The sequence below is a fragment of the Belonocnema kinseyi genome, chromosome 7 (genome assembly GCF_010883055.1).
Source record: "Belonocnema kinseyi isolate 2016_QV_RU_SX_M_011 chromosome 7, B_treatae_v1, whole genome shotgun sequence".
NCBI classification, from domain to species: Eukaryota; Metazoa; Arthropoda; class Insecta; order Hymenoptera; family Cynipidae; genus Belonocnema; species Belonocnema kinseyi.
In genome coordinates this window covers 135,494,532-135,508,596 of record NC_046663.1, presented here as the reverse complement: position 1 = coordinate 135,508,596, position 14,065 = coordinate 135,494,532, and the positions used below count along the sequence as shown (strand labels likewise).

The window sequence follows — 14,065 nt, the reverse complement described above, 5'->3', positions numbered from 1 at the left end:
TGGATGCGAAAACATTATGTAATATTTCACGCGCATATTGTGTAGACGAGATATTTGTCAATTTGCTATATTTCCCTTCAGCTGAGCAGGTAAGCCGAGAAATATGGTTTGATAAAAATGGTTTAATATTGTCTGTTTCTCTCGTTGGTAAGTTTCTCTTTCTAACAGGTCAAAAATTTTACCAACCGAATCCTACCAATTTTCGGGTATGAGGTTGTCTTCATACTTGCCAGGGGGCACTAGACTGTATTTCCGATTTTCTTTTAGATATCACTGCAGTCATTGCCGTGCTCAGCCAAACCTACCGTTTCGCCTTAAGCCTCCCGCGATCAAAACGGGACACACACGAAATGCCATGGTTTCAGTTGGCCTCTTGGTTATTCTCGTTCTTGATTTTTTCAAGTCGAAGTTTCAATTTGTTAAAAACATATCTTAATAGGAAATTTCGTTCCACATATTTTTGTTCCTTGAAAAAAGTGTTTGACTTTTTTAATTTTCGAGGATGACTGTCGGGATGAAATTTGTAGGGAACATGCATATAACTGTTCCGAAAGACATGACGCTCGACCGATACACGTACGAGCTTGTTCTAAGGATGTGTCTAGCGGAGGCGAAGATCCAGTTGATGCGGTCAAAATAATAATTTCACAAAAAACAATTTCTATTCATTTGGTTACACAATCCTGAAGAATAAATTATCTGGATTAATAATAATATTGAATTCATATAATCAAAAAATTCATATACATTGAAAATTCGATCCAATTTACTGCAATTCAATCTTCATCACTCTTTGGTTTCTTTTGCTATCTAAAGTTGAAAATTTGCAAAAAACATTTACAAAAAATTTTCCTAGTTAATATTGAGTTGATTGAATATACTCTAAGATTTGAAGGATGGTTTACGATCATACCATATTTCTCGAACATTTCTTTTTATTTTTTTTCCATGACTCTTTACATATTTTTCTTTTTCTTTTAGCACTCATGGTAAGATTTTTTCTCTTCAGTATGTTTAAAAGTTTGCAATCAAGGAACGAAGAGTTTTGATAAAGAAAAGAAAATTAATAAAGTACTTTGTGCGCTCTTAGAGTTTCGACTTTCACATTTCCGAATATAATATATGAATATATATATAAATGGTAACTAATCGTGCTTTGTTTTCATCGTGATTTCAACAAGCAAGATCTTCGCCTCCGCTAGACAAATCCTGAAAACAAACTTGCACGCGTATGAGTCGAGCGTCAGGTCTTTATTTATTTGTTATTGGTAAGCCACAAGTCAGAATTACTTGCTGTTTCCCAAAAAACTTCTTTGAACTCTCCTCGCATTTTTGGTAACGATAAGTTTCAGTTTTTTCGAAATTCGTCACCGAAACATAGCGTTTGAAAGTGTCAATCCGTAATTTGCGACTTAAGTCGAGAATAAATTAATAAAAAATTTTTGGGTAAAAAATCAAAATTTCATCATCACTGTCATTTTCGAAATAGTTACATGCATGTTCCGTACAAATTCCATCCCGATAGTCCTATTACACAGGTCGACAAAATTTGACAAAAGTCAAAAGCCAGACAGCAGATCAAACATTTCCCAAGGATTTTGATGAGCTGAATCCGAATCCGAACTCGAAATTGCTCCTGTAAGTCAGGTTTTGAAGATATCCTAACCACAAAGATAATATGGAATTTGAAAGTAATAATCTTCCCTTTTCAAAACTACTTGGACTTATTAGGATATCTTTATTTTTCACCAAAACATTGTAATTTAAAATTTTTTATTTTAGCGTTTTAACCTATTAATGCTGAGGTGTTCAGATTTATACAACACATTCTCTATTGCTGACGGTACGATATTTTTTTCAAAATATTATCTCAGGGGTTTTCGAGGGTGCCCTTTCTATTGCCGGTGTCAGTTTTTTGTTATAACCCCTAGAAGATCCAATATGGCTACCACAATTTAGGGCTTTAAAAAAGAACAAAAGATCCCGTACAAAATACCAACAAAAAAGTGTGCAGTCGTTTGGAACCAAACTTCACACATTGATAAAACAAAAGAAGACGGACTGCGCGGAATGCTACTGTGCAATCTGTGTGCATTCTAATGTTCACATTCGCTGTATGTGCGCGCCGTTCTACGGCGCAAACAGTCTTCGATCTCTAGCTGGCTCACTGAGCTGGCGCCGCTTTTATGACGTGTTATGCGTAGGTAATGAAATTCGTTATTTGCTACAAATCTCTCCGTGTTAGAGATCACGTTTGAGTGGCGGGCTAAGGGTTGGATGCGTAGGGAATAAATGTCTTTTTATATTTGAAATCTATCTAGCGGTTACATTTCGTGTCGATCGTAATTTTTGTATATAGTGAGTTTTAGAATTTCCACGTTACTGACCAGAGATTCTAGCGTACATATAGTTTAAAATTCCTCATATGAACGCTAGGTCTATTAAGCTACTCTATGTTGCTCCAAAGAATAATGCAATACTACAAAACTCACCAATGTTTGAATTATCTAGAGAATTAAATTTGTTCTGCGAAGCAGCCATTTTAAATGGCGACTTGTTTGAGATATCTTTATACACTTTTAAAAAGAAAATGAAAGACTATATATTAGGCAAGCGATCAATAGGATTAAGCAATTAAAATAAGACGCAAATGTTCATACACATACATTTACTGTATCATATAACCCTTTAATTGGTACTTGTACAGTTGGGTTATCGCTTATTAATGATAATCAAATCAGAATCAAAATGTAACTTTATATTTCCATAAATCTGTAAAAATTATTAAAAACATTACAGTTAATAATTATTTAAATATTCTTGGAAGATTTTTAAAGAATCACACTATAGAAAAAATAGGAAAATATCAAAAAATTTTGTAGTTGAAGAATTCTGCAAATATTCTTAAAAAATTGTTTAGCGAGATAAATCTTATAAAATCATTTTCACTGTAGTAAAAAATACTACACTATTTTTAGCAAACATTGTAGCTGTGGAATGAATTTTTCAAATAATAATTTAAAATAATTTATTTGGAACAGAGCCATAAACGAACATCAAGATTCTCAAACAAATGTATTGTTCAGGGTCAATACGATTCTCCAACGATCATACGTATTAATTGTACAGGAAAGATATCATTTTCATCTACGTTCCCGATAATTATCGTTGAATAGAAAAAAATAAATATTTTCAGATTTCAGCGTAAAAGTGAAGATGATTCTATTCATTTAAATGTGCGATTTTTTCATCTGTCTAAAATGTCATTCTAAGAATAGTATATCTCAGAAAGCAATTAATTTCCATTTCCATAGCGGCCGCCGCAATGTTTCCTGTTCCCCAAAGGAAACGTTTTTTCAATATATTTAATTTCTTGTAATTACTGACAGAAATACTTTAAAAAGATATCTTGTATTTCCCAATAGTGTTCATATTTTGAGATTATCTAATTCCTTCTAATAAGTTCACAAAATATGTGTAATAAATTGCTTTAATTCCGTCATGTGGAATATAAGTTTTGAAATTTTAATTTTAATAAATTGAAGCCTGCCTCTCTAGAGTTAAAATTATTTTAATTCACACATTTAAATAGATTTTTGTAATGCATTTTTTAACACTAAAATAAATTATTAAAATATGAATAAATCTAAATTCGAATATTTTTCTAAATTATAAGTTATAAAAAGATATAATGGTGAAAAATAGGTTAAATAAATGCTTTTGTTAAATTTGACTAAGTCGATTGAGCTAAATAGGATTTTCACTTTTTCTGTTCTCGTTGAGGGATTTTTAGATGGAGGAAAAATCGCTTATTCATAGGCATACAAATTCTCAATTTTTCTGAATTCAACCCTTTAACCGGGTTATTAAAGTTTCCGGAACTGTCTTGTATTCTTTAACATTTAACACGTCACAAATTATTAAAATAAGGTCAAACTTTCTCCTAATGGTCCATATATCCCAATTTTACTTATGAGTTGGGTAAAGTTTTCTAAACAATTTTTCATCGTGTGACCCCACAGATTGGTCACAGAAATAATGTTGGTCAAACTTTCCAACGTCTCGTGGGGTGAGGGAATGCACTTCTGTGATCCGTCACAGAAATAATGTTATGTACAGTGATGTATATGCAATCAACAATTGAGCCTCCCGCGATCAAAACGGGACACTCTCGAAATGCCTTGGTTTCAGTAGGCCTCTTGGTTATTCTCGTTCTTGATTTTTTTAAGTTCTATTTTCAATTTTTTCGAAGCATATCTTGATAGGAAATTGGATTTAACATATTTTTAAAGTTTTTAACTTTTTTAGTTTTCGAGATAATCACGAAATTGTTACTTTTTGAGAACATTGAAAATCATTATACAGGGTGGACACGCTGAGGCTTACATACATGGCGAGTTGAATGCCACCCGAATTGCATAACAGCAGGGCAGAACCCATTCTAGAGGGGTATTTTTATATTTCGCGCCTTTAAAGTTTTATTCGGATTGGCCATTCCGTCAAGTCCGTGCATATTCGGATCAAGTTTATCATAGTTTCCATGATTGCGTTCGAAACTTCAAACGGATACAAGTGTCAAAACAATATAGGTTATGTTATATAGTAATTACAAAGAATAAAAGTGTTTAATTAATAATGATGTGAGACATGTGAACTGAGAAGTAAACGTAATTTTTTTTCTTAGCAAATACCATTATAGAATAGCTGCTCAGTGACAAATAGTATAAAATAGTAATAATATTCTGCCCTTCCAGTGGGCGAAGAGTGAATTGTGTTTAACGCTTATTTTTACTGCATAAAAAAAGGTATGTCATGAATAGACAGGATATGTTTTAAATAAAGTGAATGAAATATTACATGCGTAAACTTTAAATTGACATTGCCTATATTTACTGATAGCGACTAGGACAAACAGGTGAATCTGAACATAACCGCTTGAGGTTTTGAACGCAACCATGGAAACTCTCATAAACTTAATCCAAAGATGCACGGACTTGGCCGAATGGCCGATCTGAATGCAACTTTAAAGGCGCGAAATATGAAAATACCCCTGTAAAATGGCTTCTCCCCTGCTATTGTGCAATTCGGGTAGCATTCAACTGGCCATGTATGTAAGCTCCAGCGTGTCCACCCTGTATTTTTGCGTTCCGCTCGCTCTAACTCCTTCAATCACACAGGCCGACAAATTTTAAAGCCAGAGACCAGACCTAACATTTCCGAAGGATTTTGATGCTATGAATCCGAATCCGAGCTCAAAATTGCTCCTGTACGTCAGGTTTCCAAGATATCCTTACCTAAATGTGCAGAAAACGCGTTTTTAGCTGTTTTTGAGGTTATGTATCCGAACAAGAAAAATGTCTACCACAAAAGCTAATATGGAATTTGAAAGTATTAATCTTCCCATTTCAAACCTAATTAGATGTATTAGGATATCTTTATTTTTCACCGAAATATTGTAATTTGACATTTTTTATTTTAGCCTTTTAACCCATTAACGCTGAGGTGTTCAGATTTATACAGCGCATTCTCTATTGCTGAGGGTACGATATTTTTTTTTCAAAATATTATCTCAGGGGTTTTCGGGGGTGCCCTTTCTATTGCCGGCGTCAGTATTTTGTTAGAACCCCTAGAAGATCCAATATGGCGGCCACAATTTAGGGGTTTAAAAAAGAACAAAGGATCGCGCACTAAATAACAACAAAAAAGCGTACAGTCGTTTGGAACCAAACTTTGCACATTGATAAAACAATGCAAAATTTGGAACGCGTGTCTTTTCATTTCTACGGAATAAGTTTCCTAGGGGTAGAAACCACCCCTAACCAGCCACAGGCATGCTAACCCACCTGACTCTGGGAACAATAAGTTGTTTAGTCGCATATTTTTCTTGGGTTAATGAATTTCCATGCCACAAGTGGGTTAACTCACCTACCTGCTAATCCGCCTAAACCCAGAAATCACCCCCTACCAAATCATAAGCAGGCTAACCCATCTAACCCTGAGAGCAGCGAATTTAGTCGTTTACATTTCATGAAATAATTGAATTCCACTCTACAAGTGAGCTAACCTTGAAATGAAATTTTTCAATTTAGCGTATTAACCCATTAACGCCGAGATGGTATGCCATTGTCCCTTGAAAATGTTATCTGAGGGGTATTCGGGGGTTCCTTTTCGATTGGCTCTATTTTTTGTTATAACTCCTAGAAGAGCGAATATGAAAAACAGTTAGGGCTTAAAAAAAACAAATTTTACTATTATGATTCATTTAATATTGTAAATTTACTTAGGATTTTCCAGCTTACTAAGGCAAGACTCAATACTTTCCAGCCACTTAAGGCCGGACTTGGGATTGTCCAGCTAAGCAAGAAAGTACTTAATATTTTTCAGCCAATTAAGGCAAGACTTTAGATTGCCCAGCCAATTATGGCAAGCCTTTGGATTTCCCCGCCAATAAAGGCAAGACTTTTTATCGTCCAGCCATTCAAGACAAGACTTTGAATCGTCCAGCCTGGAAAGGCAAGACTTACGATTTCCCAGCCAATAAAGGCAAGACTTTGAATCGTCCAGCCAGTCAATGCAAGACTTACGATTGCCCATTCAGTTAAGGCAAGACTTGGGATTGTCCAGCTACGCAAGGAAGTACTTAATATTTTGCAGCCAATTAAGGCAAGACTTTAGATTGCCCAGCCAATCAAGGAAAGACTTTGAATTGCCCAGCCAATAAAGGCAAGTCTTTGTATCGCCCAGCGATTCAAGGCAAGACTTCGAATCGCCCAGTCAGTCAAGGCAAAACTTCGAATCTTTCAGCCAGTTAAGGCAAGACTTACGATTGTATGTCCAATGAAGGTGAAACTATTTGCGTGTTTTCTTATGGAAGCGTTCGCGCTTCATGTCAAACGATCGTTGAAGAGACTTTCGTTTATGACTAGTAGGTTAATTATCATTTCTTTGCAAAGACCAGCAATAGTCGGCCATCATTCTTACATTGCATCGACCTTGATAATGTTGCTCTTTTTGATGAAAGTCTTGATGAAAGCGTTCGCCCATTTCTTCACTGAATGCTCCAACATTTTCTGGAAAATAATCCAAACATCTTTGAAATTCAACCATGCATCCTTTTCAATAGATGTCATGGTTTTGATATAGTCATCATCTTTGATAAGTTTTCTTATATCAGGCCCAACAAAAATACCTTCCTTAACTTTGGCATCACTTAAATGCGGAAATGTAGATCTGATATAATTGTAACATTTTCCTTCGGTGTTTAGGGCTTCTACAAATTTCTTCATTAACCCTAGTTTTATATGGAGTGGTGGCAATAATACTTTATTTGTGTCAAGAAGACTTTCATAAACAACATTATACTGAGCAACTGTCCACTCTAATCTTTCTGGCCATTTCTCCGTTATCCAATGTTCATCCCTTGCACGACTGTCCTAAAGGCAAAGAAAACAAGGGTTTTAATGTTTCCTGATTGTGAACCTATTATAAGATTTATCATTTTGAAGTCACCATAAATAAGCCAATTAAGGACAATGTATTTTATTTTTATCAGGAGTAATTGGAAAGTATCATAAGATTCTTTCAGTGTAGTTGAGTGACCTACTGGAATTGCAGCGTACTTATTTCCATTATGTAATAGTACTGCTTTCAGACATTCTGTAGACGAATCTATGAAAAGACGCCAATCCTCTGGCGTATATAAGTTTATTTTATATAAATTAATGAATCCTTCGATATCAGTACAAAACACAATCCCACTGTCCATTGAAAAGTACTTGATAAACTTTTCTTCTCTACTCCTGTAAACAGTTACTCTAGTGCCAGGTAACAATAGGTTCCTCTCTTTGAGTCTTGGAGCGCAAAGCTCAGCTTTATCTTTTGGAAGATCAAGGTCACGTATAAAATCGTCTAATCCGTCTTGGTCAAAAAAATTAGGACTTTCATCATCTGATTCTTCCCAAGAAGAATCTTCAGTTGCATTAGGATCGTCAATATCTATTGATTCGTGAGTTGATCGGTCACTTTTGTTTTCAGAGTGATTTCTAATACCAATCTTGGCTGGTGTAAAACTTTTTACATTAGGATAAACGATCTTCTCCAAATACTTTATAGAAAAACCACCTGTTTTGCATAAGCAAAAGTAACAATCAGTATCATGATCGTTGGGCTCACGCCAAACAGGTGGTTGAATAACAGTCTGCGTCTTGGTACTTTCATCTTTCCAATTTGACAAATTTAATCTGCAAGCATGACAAATTCTGGTTGGTACCCACGGTTTATCCAAATTCTTCATTTAATTCCCATAACAGTTGAAGTTTGGCATTTTTATCGATTCATTAATTGATCGACGGTATTTCTCCGTTTCATACTTTCCACAAACATGACAAAACGTATTAACTTTCTTAGCGGAAAGACTTCTTGAACTCATTTTTTTCTTATAATGAACAGTAACGTGGAAATTCTAAAACGCACTATATACAAAAATTACGATCGACACGAAATGTAACCGCAAGACAGATTTCAAATATAAAAAGAATTTTATTCCCTACGCATACAACCGTTAGCCCGCCACTCAAACGTGATCTCTAACACGGAAAGATTTGTAGCAAAAAATGAATTTCATCACCTACGCATAACACGTCATAAAAGCGTCGCCAGCTCAGTAAGCCAGCTAGAGATCGAAGACTGTATGCGCCGTAGAACGGCGCGCACATACAGCGAATGTGAACATTAGAATGCACACAGATTGCACAGAAGCATTCCGCGCAGTCAGTCTTCTTTTATTTTATCAATGTGCGAAGTTTGGTTCCAAATGACTGCACGCTTTTTTGTTGGTATTTTTTACGGGATCTTTTGTTCTTTTTTAAAGTCCTACATTGTAGCCGCCATATTGGATCTTCTAGGGGTTCTAACAAAATACTGACGCCGGCAATAGAAAGGGCACCCCCGAAAACCCCTGAGATAATATTTTGAAAAAAAAATATCGTACCCTCAGCAATAGAGAATGCGCTGTATAAATCTGAACACCTCAGCGTTAATAGGTTAAAACGCTAAAATAAAAAATTTCAAATTACAATATTTCGATGAAAAATAAAGATATCCTAATAAATCCAATTAGGTTTGAAAGGGGAAGATTAATACTTTCAAATTCCATATTATCTTTGTGCTAGACATTTTTCTTGATCGGATACATAACCTATGGAAACGGAAATAAATTGGTTTCTGAGAGATACTATTCTTATAATGGCATTTTAGACAGATGAAAAAATCGAACATTTAAATGAATAGAATTATCTTCACTTTTACGCTGAAATCTGAAAATATTTATTTTTCTCTATTCAATGCTAATTATCGGGAACGTAGATTAAAATGATATCTTTCTTTCACACACTCTGTTCCAAATAAATTATTTTAAATTATTATTTGAAAAATTCATTCCACAGCTACAATATTTGATAAAAACAATTTAGTATTTTTTACTACAGTGCGAATGATTTCATAAGATTTATCTCGCTAAACAATTTTTTAAGAATATTTGTAGAATTCTTCAACTACAAAAGTTTTTGATATTTTCCTATTTTTTTCTATAGTGTGATTCCTTAAAAATCTTCGAAGAATATTTAAATAATTATTTAACTATAATGTTTTTAATAATATTTACAGATTTATGGGAATATAAAGTTACATTTTGATTTTGATTTGATTATCATTAATAAGCGATAACCCAACAGTACAAGTACCAATTAAAGGGTTCTATGATACAGTAAATGTATGTGTATGAACATTTGCGTCTTATTTTAGTTGCTTAATCCTATTGATCGCTTGCCTAATATATAGTCTTTCATTTTCTTTTTAAAAGTGTATAAAGATATCTCAAACAAGTCCTCATTTAAAATGACTGCTTCGTAGAACAAATTTAATTCTCTAGATAATCTAAACATTGGTGAGTTTTGTATTATTGCATTATTCGCCGGAGCAACATAGAGTAGCTCAATAGACCTAGTGTTCATATGAGGAATTTTAAACTGTATGTAAGCTAGAAGCTTTGGTCAGTCAACTAGTCCGCTTATTATTTTGAAGATAAATGTTAATGAAATTATTAAATTTCTATCGTGAATTTTGTATGCATTGAATCTTTTACATAATTTATTATAATCGCTGCCACGTTTATTAAAATCGCTGACACCAAATTTGAGAAGCGTATACTAATTTTCATCTAACAAATTAATTATAGAGTGCAATGAGCGCTTCTTTATTTTTAAAGTCCTTGCATGATCTTAGAATAAATCCTAGCATTTTATTCTCTGCATTAACAGTTATTTCTGCATGCTCCTCGAATGTAAAATGGTAGCTAAAGTTTAGTCCTAAGTCACATATTGAGTATACTCGCTTAATCTTATTCCATTCACTTAAGGGGGGAATGGGTGATAATGCATGAAAAAAACGCTTTTTTTACGAATTTCGTTTAGGCATCTGGTTAAACTAAATGTATTAAAATGTTTTTCATGTTACAAAGTTTTATTTTTAAAATAATTAGTAATTTTTTTGTAGAAAAATATCGTGAAATAAGCCAGTGAAAAAGAAATTTCGAGTACGCCTCTTGAAAAAGATGATTTGCGGTTCCAGCGATTATATTTGGAATTTTTAAAAAAAATTGTTGTCATCATTTGAAGTAAAATATGCGATTTTGTACGAAAAATTTCGTAATTTTTAAATTGAAAAACAACGTTAATATAAAAAAAGATTCAAACAAAAATATCGTTTGGGGGAGGATTTTTATATGTAGAAAAAGTTTACCAAGTTTGAGATGGATCGGTTTAGAAGTTTTTGTAAAATAGCTGGAACGTACTTTTAAAAAGTGGTTTAGAGAAAAACTCGTATAAAGTTTTAAGCATTGAAAAAGTGAAGAAGAAAAATAAATTTTTTTACGATTTCAGCTCCTTCTTTTTTCCATTACACTGTGCACATCTCACGAACGTAGAAAGTGTAGTGAAAACTAATAAAAATGTTATTATTTTATATTATTTTTCATTGTCTTTGGCACGCTGCTATATATTTTCAAGCGCAGCTGCGGTCTATGAGGAGGGTCGACTTTAAATCTATAACTTCAAGAGTTCTGCTCCGATTGACTTAAAATTTGGACACAATATTTTAAAAATATTTTACAATAAAAAAACATGGAAGAACAACAAAAAAATGTTTGCAAGTACTTATTCCCCATTCTCCTCTTAATATTTAAATATAATTGGCTCTTTCAATCTGTGGAAAGTTATATTTTTGCATTTATCCACATTAATGCTTAAACAAATTTGGCCTATTGGAAAGAAAGTTTTCTAGCAAGGTCGCTAGATTCCTCGGGATATTGAACTTCTGGAGCTCCTCGATTAATTTTGTATGGTTCAGTTTGTCAAAGCACTTCAAAATATCTAAATAAACAACAGCAACTTGTGTACGTTCGCTTAGCGCAACAGCATTGAATTGTGATTAGACTGTCAGATTCGTGATAGTTGATCTACCCGTTACGAATCCGTGTTTTAATTCAATAAAAAATGGTAACATAGAGGGAAAGATTTCATTAGCAACGCATGCCTTAAAAGCTTCAGAAAAGTTGTATATGATAGAGATAGGTATGTAATTCGTTATTATTGATTTATTACCACTTCTTAAGATAGGACAGACTCTGACTTCCTTCTAGCAAGCAAATGGGCGAGCGAATGAGCGTCAATGGGCCTGATAATACATCTGCGTTAAGCTTTAAAAGGAAACTTGGTATGAGATCTGTTTCAGAGGTCATTTTGTCTGGAAACGCCTTCAATGACCTTTTTACGTCAGTTTGATCTACGTTTAGTTTATAACGTAACTGTGCTTTCCTAGCAGTATGTACATTTATATTATTGGTTGTTTGCTCATATACGCTCTCTCTCCTTAATTCCCCTATGTACTTCCAAAATTTATTTGGATTGGTCGTCAGAGCCTCCTCCGATCTTCTCGTGTAATTACTATAATATCTTGAAATCAAAGTTTTTACTTCTGATCTTAATGCTTTCAATGATTTTTCTAAGTAAACACTTTCCAATTCTAATTTTATCTCTAATTTTCTCTTTGCATTTTATTTTAGTAATTAGTTCCTTTGAGTACCACGGTTGATATTTTTGTAAATTATTTGCATCAAGAAATTTTGGCACAACTTGATCTAAAATGCTAAAGAATTTGGAGTATAAGAAACTACAGGCCATCTCAGGATCGCTTATAAGATACAAATCATTCCACTTAATGTTGCCTATTTCTACGTAGCGAGTTTCTTTTGTTACTTTCTTATAATTGTGCCATTTGAGCAAGATGTGCTAGTTATAAACTTGGTGTGATCTACGGATTTATGCGAGATATTTATTAAAATTTTCAGAGCAGGGTGATATTCATCCTCTTTCACCATTGGAGGTATAGGAATTACTTGATATGAGTTAAAGTTTGCAAATATTAGATCGAGGCATAATCCATTATTATTCTTTATATTGTTAAATTGTTTCAGCTCTAGAGAACTACCCATATAATCTAAAAACTCAAGTTTAGGGTCAGATATGCCATCCTTTCTTGATAGTATAAAGTTTCTTACATTAAAGTCCCCTGTAATTAATATAGGAGTTTTATAGTTTAATAAAGAGTCTACAAGCAGTTGAAGGAAGTAAGTATAATCGATATTTTTGATTCCAGGTGGTATATATATTGTTGTCATAACAAATGAACTATAGTGCGTAATAACTTTAACAGCTATATAATCAATTAGATAATGCACACTTATCAAAGACACTAGGTTTATCTCATATGATTTGAACTTATTTCTCACTGCAATTATTACCCCACCTCCCATAGAGCTATTTCGACGTTTCCTATACGTGGTAAAAAGAGAATCATGGAATAATTCGTTGGATGCAACATTTGACTTTAACCACGATTATGTCATAGAACAGATGTCGTATGTATAGAAGTCCTCAAACGTTTTTACCTATTTTATTTTGATATTAAATCCCCTAACATTTTGATAGAGAATTTTTATAGCTTTACAATCATGAAAATTATTGGAGCTTACAGTGCTTCTAACCTGAATTGAACTGCTGGTGCTTAACTGCGGATTTATTACTCCTGTGATGTCCTTGTAGTCTTTTCCTGATGTCCAAGAAGTTGGCAACGCCATTTTTTCAAAAAAACCAAAATTGTGCTGAATTGTGCTAGGTTTGTGACCAATTGTACCGCAAACGATTTTTTTTAAAGTCAAAATTTTAGTCAGAATTCCAAAAAAACTTTTAGGACCAGAAACTCCATTTTATTGTTTCTAGAAAAAAAATAATTTGCTGAGTTGTGCTAGGTTTGTGCTCAAATGTGCCATAAAAAAAAATTTAAGTCAAAATGTGAACCGAAGTTGACAAAAAAATTATTTTTTGTGACATTACAAAGAAGAATTTTTAAAATGCCAATTTCAAAAATCTGAAAATTGTGTTGAATTGTACTAGGCGTGAAAACCAATTGTTGTTCCACCCACTTTTTACTTAGGTTAATATTTTTTTAATTATATACTAGTTTCTTTTTCATCAGAATAATTTTTTAAATACAAAAATGTTCAAAATGCAAATTTCAAAAATCTGAAAGTTGTGCTGGGCTGTGATAGCCGTGCAAAACCATTATTGTCTTGCCCTCTTTTTACTCAGGTCTATATTTTTTAAGGAAATACTAGTTTCTTTTTCATGAGAATAATTTTTGAAATACAAAAATTTTCCGAATGCAAATTTCAAAAATCTGAACTTTGTGCTGGGTTTTGCTAGGCATGCAAAACAATTATTGTCTAACATACTTTTTACTGAGGTCTATATTTTTTAAGGATATACTAGTTCCTTTTTCATGCGATAATTTTTGAAATCCAAACATTTTCAAAATGGAAATTACAAAAATCTGAAAGTTGTGCTAGGTTGTGCTAGGCGTGCAATACAATTATTGTCCCACCCACTTTTTATTTAGGTCATTAATTTTAGATGAAATACTAGTTTCTTTTTCATGAGAATAATTTTAGAAA

The 14,065-nt window shown here is 33.3% G+C and overlaps 1 long non-coding RNA gene across 1 annotated transcript in view; it reads right to left on the bottom strand.

Annotated features, from left to right (window-relative positions):
* Nucleotides 1-13,324, bottom strand: part of LOC117175813 — a 100,401-nt gene extending 87,077 nt beyond the window's left edge. Inside the window, exon 1 of the long non-coding RNA XR_004467539.1 lies at nt 13,100-13,324. This is a non-coding gene — a long non-coding RNA (uncharacterized LOC117175813). The remainder of the gene's footprint in view (nt 1-13,099) is intronic.
* Nucleotides 13,325-14,065: the final 741 nt, after the last annotated feature.